This window comes from Nomascus leucogenys, chromosome X (assembly GCF_006542625.1).
Source record: "Nomascus leucogenys isolate Asia chromosome X, Asia_NLE_v1, whole genome shotgun sequence".
Classification (NCBI taxonomy): Eukaryota; Metazoa; Chordata; class Mammalia; order Primates; family Hylobatidae; genus Nomascus; species Nomascus leucogenys.
The window spans coordinates 66,976,542-66,986,075 of record NC_044406.1 but is presented as its reverse complement, the minus strand read 5'-3'; positions in this window follow the sequence as shown (position 1 = coordinate 66,986,075).

The window sequence follows — 9,534 nt, the reverse complement described above, 5'->3', positions numbered from 1 at the left end:
GAATCTTCGCCCAATCCTATGTTCAAAATGTTATTGCCTAGGTTGTAGTCCAGCATTTTTATATTTCTAGGTTTTACCTTTAAGTTTTCAATTCATCTTGAGTTAACTTTTGTAAATTGTATAAGAAGGGGGTTCAGTTTTAATTTTTTGCATATGACTAGCCAGTTATCTAACAATCACTTATTGAATACAGAGTCCTTTCCCATTGCTAGTTTTTGTCAGCTTTGTCAAAGACTACATGGTTGTAGATGTGTGGCCTTATGTCTGGGCTCTTTATTCTATTCTATTGGTCTATATGTCTCTTTTTGTACCAGTACCATGCTGTTTAGGTTACTGTAGACCTGCAGTATAGTTTGAAGTCGGGTAACATGATGCTTTCAACTTTATGCCTTTTGCTTATAATTGCCTTGGCTGTTAGAGCTCCTTTTTGGTTCCATATGAATTTGAAAATAGATTTTTCTTGTTCTGGGAAGAATGTCTTTAGTAGTTTGATTGGAATAGCATTTTATCTGTAGATTGTTTTGGGCAGTGTTGCCACTTTAACAATATTGATTCTTCCTATCCATGAGCATGGAATGTTTTTCATTTTTTGGTGTCACCTCTGATTTCTTTGAGCAGCATTTTGTAATTCTCATTGTAGAGATATTTCACCTCCCTGGCAAGCTGTATTCCTAGGTACATATACATATATTTTGTGTGTGTGTGTGTGTGTGTGTGTGACAACTGTGAATGAGATTGCATTCCTGATTTGGCTCTTGGCCTGAATGTTTTTGGTGTATCAAAATGCTAATATTTGTGTACATTGTCGCTTTATCTTGAAACTTTTCTGAGGTTATCACCTGAAAGAGCTTTTGCGCTAAGACTATCTGGTTTTCTAGATATAGAGTCATCTCGGGTTCAGTGGCTCATGCCTGTAATCCCGGAATTTGGGGAGGCCAAGGCAAACTGATTTCTTGAGGTCAGGAGTTTGAGAGCAGCCTGACCAATATGGTGAAATCCTGTCTCTACTAAAAATACAAAAAATAGCCAGGCATGATGGTGCATGCCAGCTAGTTGGGAGGCTGAGGCATGAGAATCACTTGAATCTGGGAGGTGGAGGTTGCAGCGAGTCAAAATCACATCACTGCAATTCAGCCTGGGTGACAGAGCAAGACTCTGTCTAAAAAAAAAATTGTCTTGTATACAAACAGGGATATAGGGATGGTTGGACTTTTTCTCTGCTTATTTGGATGAGCTTTATTTTTTCTCTTGTCTGATTGCTCTGGCCAGGACTTCCAATACAATGTCGAATAGGAGTGGTGACAGAGGGCATCTTTGTCTTGTGCCAGTTTTCAAGGGGAATGCTTTCAGCTTTTGACCATTCAGTATAATATTGACTGTGGGTTTGTCATAGGTGGCTCTTATTATTTCAATGTGTATTCCTTCAATGTGTCTTCCTTCCTTTCAATGTGTATTCCTAGTTTCTTTAGAGTTTTTAATACAAAGTGATGTTAAACTTTATCAAAAGCCTTTTCTGCATCTATTGAGATACTCATGTGGTTTTTGTCTTAGTTCTGTTTGTGTGATGAATCACACTTATTGATTTTCATATATTGAATCAAACTTGCATCCTGGGGATGAAGACTACTCGACCATGGGGCATTTGCTTTTTGATATGCTGCTGGTTTCAGTTTGCCAGTATTTTGTTGAGAATTTCCGCATCAATGCTCATCAAGGTTATTGGCCTGAAGTGTTCTTTTTTTTGTTGTGCCTCTACCAGGTTTTGGTATCAGGATGATGCTGGCCTCATAGAATAAGTTAGGATGGAACCTCACTTTCTTAATTTATTGGAATAGTTTTAATAGGACTAGTATCAGATCTTCCTTGTAAATCTGGTAGATACAGCTGTAAATCCATCTGCTTCTGGTTCTGGGCTTTTTTTTTCTAGGCTATTTATTACTGGTTCAGCTCATTATTGGTCTTTTCAGGGAATCAATTTCTTCCTTGTTTAGTCTTGGGAGGGTGTATGCATACAGGAGCTTATCCACCCCTTCCAGATTTTCTAGTTTATGTGCATAGAAGTGTTCATAATATTCTCTGATAGTTATTTGTATTTCTGTGGGGTCAGTGGTAACATCTTTGTCATTTTTAATTGTGTTTGTTCAGATCTTCTGTTTTTCTGTTTATTGGTCAAGCTAATGGCCTGTCTTGTTAATTTTTTCAATAAATCAACTCCTGAATTTGTTGTTTCTTTGAATTTTCTTTGTGTCTCAATTTCTTTCAGTTCATCTCTGATTTTTTTTTTTTGTCTTCTGTTAGCTTTGGAGTTGATTTTTCCTAGGTTTTCTGATTCTTTGTGTTTGTTTCTTCAACTTTTATTTGAAGTTCAGGGGTACATGTGCCACATCTGCAGGTTTGCTGCATAGACAAATATGTGCCATGGTGGTTTGCTGCACAGATCATCCTATCACCTAGGTATTAAGCAAAGCATCCATTAGCTATTCTTTCTGATATTCTCCCTCCTCCCATTACAGACCCCAGTGTGTGTTGTTTTCCTCCTTGTGTCCGTGTGTTCTCATCATTTAGCTCACACTTATAAGTGAGAATATGCACTGTTTGTTTTTCTGTTCCTGGGTTAGCTTGCTGAGGAAAGTGGCTTCCAACTTCATCCATGTCCCTGCAAAGGACATGATCTAATTCCTTTTTATCAACGCATTGTGTTCCATGGTGTATATATACCACATTTTCGTTATCCAGTCTATCATTGATGGCCACTGGGATTGATTCCATGCTTTTGCTATTGTGAATAGTGCTGCAATGAACATGTGCATGCGTGTATCTTTATAATAGAATAACATATTCCGTTGAGTATATACAAAGTAATGGAATTTTTAGGTCAAATGGTATTTCTGCCTCTAGGTCTTTGAGGAATTGCTACACTGCTTTCCACAATGGCTGAAATAATTTACACTCCCACCAACAGTATAAAAGCATTTCTTTTTCTCTGCAACTTTGCCAGCATCTGTTGTTTTTTGACTTTTTAATAATAGCCATTCTGACTAGCATGAGATGGTATCTCATTGTGGTTTTAATTTGCATTTCTCTAACGATAAGTGATATTGAGCTGGTAATCTAGTTCTTTAGTTGTGATGTTAGGTTGTTAAATTGAGATATTACTAACTTTTTGATGTGGGCATTTATTGCTACACATTTCCCTCTTATCCCTGCCTTAGCTGTGTCTCAGAGATCATGGTATGTTGTATCTTTGTTCTCATTAGTTTCCAAAGACTTCTTGATTCCTCCCTTAATTTCATTTTTACTCTAAAGTTATTCAGGAGCAGGTTATTCAATTTCCATGTAATTGCATAATTTTGAAAGATTTTTGTTAGTCTTAACTTCTGTTTTTATTGCACTGTGGTTTGTGTGTTTGATATAATTTCTGTTCTTTTGCATTTGCTGAGGATCGTTTTGTGTGTGATTGTGTTGTCAATTCTAGAGACTATGTGTCATGTGGTGATGAGAAGAATGTATGTTCTGTTGTTTTTGTATGGGGAGTTATGTAGAGGTCTTTGAGATTCATTTAGTCCAATGTTGAGTTCAGGTCGTGAATATATTAGTTAATTTTTTGACTTGATGGTGTTTCTAATATTGTAATTGCGATATTAAAGTTTCCCACTAATAATAGTGGGTTTTCTAGGTTTCTTTGTAAGTCTCTACTAACTTGCTTTATCAATCTGGGGCTCTTGTGGTGGGTGCATGTATATTTAGGATAGTTAGGTCTTCTTGTTGAATTGAACCCTTTACCATTATGTAATGCCCTTCTTTTGTCTTATTTGATCTTTTTTGTTTAAAGTCTGTTTTGTCTGAAATTAGGATTCCAATTTCTGCTTTTTTTCTAATTTCCATTTGCTTGGTAAATTTTCCTTCATTCCTTTATTTTGAGCCTACGGGTGTCACTGCGTGTGAGATGGATCTTTTGAAGACAGCTTACTATTTGATCTTGCGTTTTTATCCAGCTTGCCTCTCTTTTTCTTTTAAATGGGGACATTTAGCTCATTTACATTCAAAATTACTATCGATATGCATCAATTTGAACCTGTCATTATGTGATTAGCTGGTTATTATGCTGGCTTGTTTGTGTTGCTGCTTTACAGTGTCTCTGGTCTGTGTACTTAAGTGGGTTTTCATACTGGCTGGTAATTTTTTTTTCCATAGTTAGTGCTTTTTTCAATGTTTCTTGTAAGGCAGGTATGGTGGTAACAAATTTACTCAGAATTTGCCTATCTGAAAAGGATCTTATTTATCCCTCGCTTAGGAAGTTTAGTTTGGCTGAATATAAAATTCCTGATAGAAGTTTTTTTTTTTTGAATGTTGAATATAGGCCCCCAATATATACTGGCTTGTAGGGTTTCTGCTGGGAGGTCTTCTGTCAGTCTGATGGAGTTCCCTTTGTAGGTGACCTGTTCTTTCTAGCCAACTTTAACATACTTTCATTTTGACCTTGGAAAAATCTGATGATTATGTGTTTTGGCAATAATCTTGTGTAGAATGCTGCAGGGGTTTCTCTGTATTTTCTAAATTTTACTCTGGCCTCTCCAGTAAGACTGGGGATGTTTTCATGGATGATATCCTGAAATAGGTTTTCCAATTTGTTTGCTTTCCCCCATATTTTTCAAGAATGCCAATGATTCATAGATATGTCCTCTTTATATAATCTCATATTTTTTGTAGGTTTTGTTCATTTCTTTTTATGCTTTTTTCTTATTTTCTTTTCTGATTGTCTTGTTCCAGAGAGCTCATCTTCAAGTTCTAAGGTTCTTTCCTCAGCATGGTCTGTTCTGCTTTTTATACTTGTGAATGCATTATGAAATCGTTGTAGTGTGTTTTTCAGGTCCATATAATCAGTTAGGATCCTTTTTATAGTGACTATTTTTTTTCTGACAGCTCCTATATTGCTTTATTGTGATTTTTAGTTGCCTTAGATTGGGTTTTGCAATTGTGAATTTTGAGGATCTTTGTTCTTATCCATATTCTGAATTCTATTTCTGTAATTTCAGCTAGCTCAGCCTTGTTAAGACCCTTGTTTGAGAAATAGTGTGGTCATTTGGAAGACATAAGATGTTCTGGCATTTGAGTTGCTAAAGTTCTTGCATTGTTTATTTTCTCATTTCAGTGTGTGGGTGTTCCTTTAACTGTGGTGTAGATTGAGTATGGTCAATAGACTTCTTTTCTGGATGTTTTTTTCAGAGTCAAGGCTTTGTGCATGGTCTTTATTTGTAGCTTATTTCTTGTCTTTGGCTTCACAGGTGTGTATGTTAGTGAGGTTTTTTTTTGAGTGTGTTGAAGCTTTAGGGTGTGATTCAGTAGGTGGCGCTTAAGTGTAATGCTCAGTTGGAAGGCCCTTTCTCAGTTGTGTGGCTCCTCTATATTTCCTCACAGTTGTATCTGTGCTCCCTTTTAATGCTTTGAAAGTGTGAGCTTCTATCTCACTTGAGTGCTGGCTATAGATCATAGCTTGGCATTCCTGAGCTGCCTGCCACAGCTCTGTGGTGATCTCAGAGTTTATGTTTTCACCCCAACTCAGAGGCAGCAGAGGAAAGGACCTTAGTAGTGGTTGTGGCTGAGGGGCTTTTGCTGGTCTCCTGGGGGCTCCACCCTAGAGAGATGCAGGTTAGCAATTGCTCAGTGCAATAAGCCCAGGATAGGGGCCCTGTGCTGTGGGCCCAAGCTGGGGGTTCCCTGCTCAGTGATAAGCATGGACAGTGGGTGGGACTTGTGAAAGATGGACTGGACTTCTCTCCTTGAGTCAACTGAAGCTTGCTGAAGGTGTGGATAAGGCACGTAGGATCTTTGTTCCTTTGTTAGTTGAAGAGTAGCAGTGGTAGTACCACTGCTGTGGCAGTGGCAGAGAATAAGCTTTTGTTTGACCCTGGAGGTTCCACCTCTGAGAAATATGGAGCTGCTGTTACTAGGAGTGTTTAGCTTGTGGGATGGGTGGCTGTCCAGCTGGAATAAGCTTGGGGCCCTGCTTTTGGGGAGCAGAAAGTTGAGGGCTCACCAGGAAGAGAGATTTTTCTCCTCTCTATATGGTGACTGTGGCATGCTGTAAGTTTGGGTCTAGACCTCAAGCTCTTTGTTTTTTCCCCAGACTGAGGGTGGCAGGGATAGAACTGTTGCTGTGACAGTAGCAGAGGTGCCATTATATATGTTCACCTCCTCTTGATCTCTCTTTTGTCCTCTCTGTACCAATCTAGAGGAACAGGCCTGCTAGTGACAGTTCTTTTAGCTTTTGTTTATCTGGGAATGTCTTAGTTTCTTCATTTTTGAAGTTTTGCTGGATATAGAATTTTTTATTGAAAATTTATTTTTATTTTAGCATCTTAAATTTGTCATTTCATGGCCTTCTGGCATCCATGGTTTCTAAAACTGGCCATTAAACAATTGTCTGTTAATCTTAGTAAGATTCTTTTGCATGTAATGATTCCCCCTTATTTTGCTGCTTTGAAGATTGTTTCCTTCTTTAGCTTTTGACAGTTTGATTTTAATGTGTGTTAAAGTGGATCTCTGAGTTTATCCTATTTGGGGTTCATTGAGTTTCTTGAATGTGTAGATTTATGTCTTTCATCAAATTTGGGAAGTTTTTAATTATTTCTTCAAATATCCTTTCTGCTACTTTTTCTCTCCTCTGCTTCTGGTATTTCAATTATGCCTATGTTGGTACGCTTGACAATGGCCCACAAGTTTCTTAGGTGTTGTTCATTTTTCTTCCTTCTTCTTTTTTTCCTGCATGTCAGACTGAATAATCTCAAATGACTACCTTCAAGTTCATTTATTCTTTCTTTTGCCATTCAAAATTTGCTGTTGAATCTCTCTAGTTTTTTTAATATACTTTTTTATTTTTTAGAGTAGTTTTATGTTCACAGCAAAATTAAGCAGAAAGTACAAAGAGCTTTTGCATATTCTCTGCCCCCAAACATGCAGAACCACCCTCAATATTAACATTTATATCACAGTAGTACTCTTTTTTTTTGGCTTCTTCATTTTATTTATTTATTTTTTCTTTTTCAAATATTATTTTAGGTTCAAGGGTTACATATGCAGGTTTGTTACAAGAGCAAATTGCATGTCACTAGGATTTGGCATACAAATTATTTTATCATCCAGGTAGTGAGCATAGTACCAAATAGGTAGTTTTACAACCCTCACCCTCTTCCTACCCTCCATCCTCAAGTAGGCCCTAGTGTCTATTATTCTCCTTTTTGTGTCTGTGTGTACTCAATGTTTAGCTCCCACTTATAAGCGAGAACATGTGGTATTTGGTTTTCTGTTTCTGAATTAATTATCTTTTTTTAATTCTTTCTGAATTAATTCTCATAGGATAATGGCCTTCCAGCTTCCATGTTGCTGCAAAAAACATAATTTCATTTTTTATGGCTGCATAGTATTTTATAATGTATATGTACCACATTTTTTATTTCAGTACAGTGATACTTTTTTTTTAATAATCAGTGAACCTACATTGATACACATCATTATCACCCAAAGTACGCAGTGGCTTTTTGGGATTGCCTACAACTATTAGAGTAGTGCATGGATAAACACTGACCCTAATCGTGTGCTGTGATGTGGGCTACACCAACTACAGTACACCCTATAATACTTCCTGGGGGTGTGGACTGTGTATTGGAAAGAAGGGATGGGCAGAGTAGGTGGAGAGCATGTGACTACAGGTATTGAAGCTGCTCTCAGATTTGAATTACTGTTATGGAACCTATGCCTATTACACAAATCATATGTGTTGCTATTGCTATCTTCTTGGATTTTAAAATTATTTTTATTTTAGCTTCATAAATGTAGATGTCTTTTGTTTGGAGATAGCTCTACTTGCTTCACAAAATGCAAAAATACCTTCATTCTCCTTTTACATAGTACATTATCAAGGCATTTCAATCACCTGCTATTCACCCCATTGTTGAGAAAGGGATTCCTACCCTAAGGTTATGGTGATGTTTGAACACACAACATTCAGCAGAGGACAGATGAGACTGACAGAGGTTTATCAATCACCTGTACTCACAGCCTGGGTGGAGCATACCATATACTACGTAGGGCCACATGAGAAATGTACTCAGGAATAGAATACACAACCGAGGGCTGCAGGAGGCAGCTTTTGCAATATCAAGAGTATAGGTGGGAAGATGTGATTGGCTTATTCAAGTAATACCATGAGCTGGCAGGGAACTGAAACCTGCTATTCAGAGATAAGAAAGAATTGTGCATGGTCCTCTTGATAAGGAGAATTGTTTGGCTAGGGGACCTCATCCATTGCAACAGAGTGGGGAAGAAAATTTATGATTATGCAATTTGAGGTCCTGTCTGTTTCACCAGATGCCAAAAAAGCATATCAATTTGGGCTTCAATTTTAGGCCTTATGCCACAAAAGGTTATAAATTGATCAACTAAGTAGAAAGTGCAAAGAAGAGATAGCCAGAAACAATAACAAGGTAGGGCAAAACAGTCTGCCAGGGTCAGTCACTGTCCCATACAGGAGCTATAGATTTTCATTTCCTTTAATGACACAGTTCCTGGATTAGGTTCTGAGACTAGGAGCTTGTTTTCAGAATACAGTTCCTAGAACCTTTTTACAACTTACCATATAGTTTAACGTCATATTTAAAATTTAAGCAACCATACAAATTTTAAGATCACTTACATAAACTTTTAATTTTAAAATAGTTCTAGTTTTACAGAAAAACTGGAAAAATAGTACAGAGTTACCATACACCCTACATGCAGTTTCTTCTATTATTAACATCGTATTTTAGTATGCTACATTTGTTCTAATTAATGAGCCAATATTGATGCATTATTTTAAATAAAATTCATACCTTATTTAGATTTCCTCAGTTTTTACTTAATGTCATTTTTCTATTCCAGAATCCAGATTACCACATTACATTTAGTTGTCACGTTTTCTTAGGTTTCATTTGGCTGTGATAGTTTCTCAGATTTTCCTCATTTTTGATGATGTTGACAGGTTTAAGGTATATTAGTCAGGAATTTTATAGAATACTTCTCTATAGTGATTTGTCTGTTTTTACTATCATTATTAAACTGAGGTTATGGGTTTTTGGGAAGTTGACCACATAGGGAAACTGCCATTCTCATCACATCATTTTAAGGGTGCATGCTATCAATATGACTTATAATTGATGAAGTTAACTTTGATCACTTGACTGAGGTTTTGTTTGCCACACTGGTGCCATGAATTTTTCTCACTCTTCCCACTGCATACTGAACCCTTTGGAGGGAAGTTAATATACACAGCCCAGATTTAAGAAGCAGAAGTATCTTTTATCTTCTTGAAGGCAGAGAATTATAAATATATTTTAGAATTTTTTTGCAAAGGAGATTTGTTTCTTCTTCCCAATTTATTCAATCATTTATTTACATAAGTATAAATTTATGAATATTTCTTTTGTACTTTGCATTATAATCTGATACCATTTTAATATTTCGTTGTGCAAATTATTCCAGATTTGTTGATTATGAGCT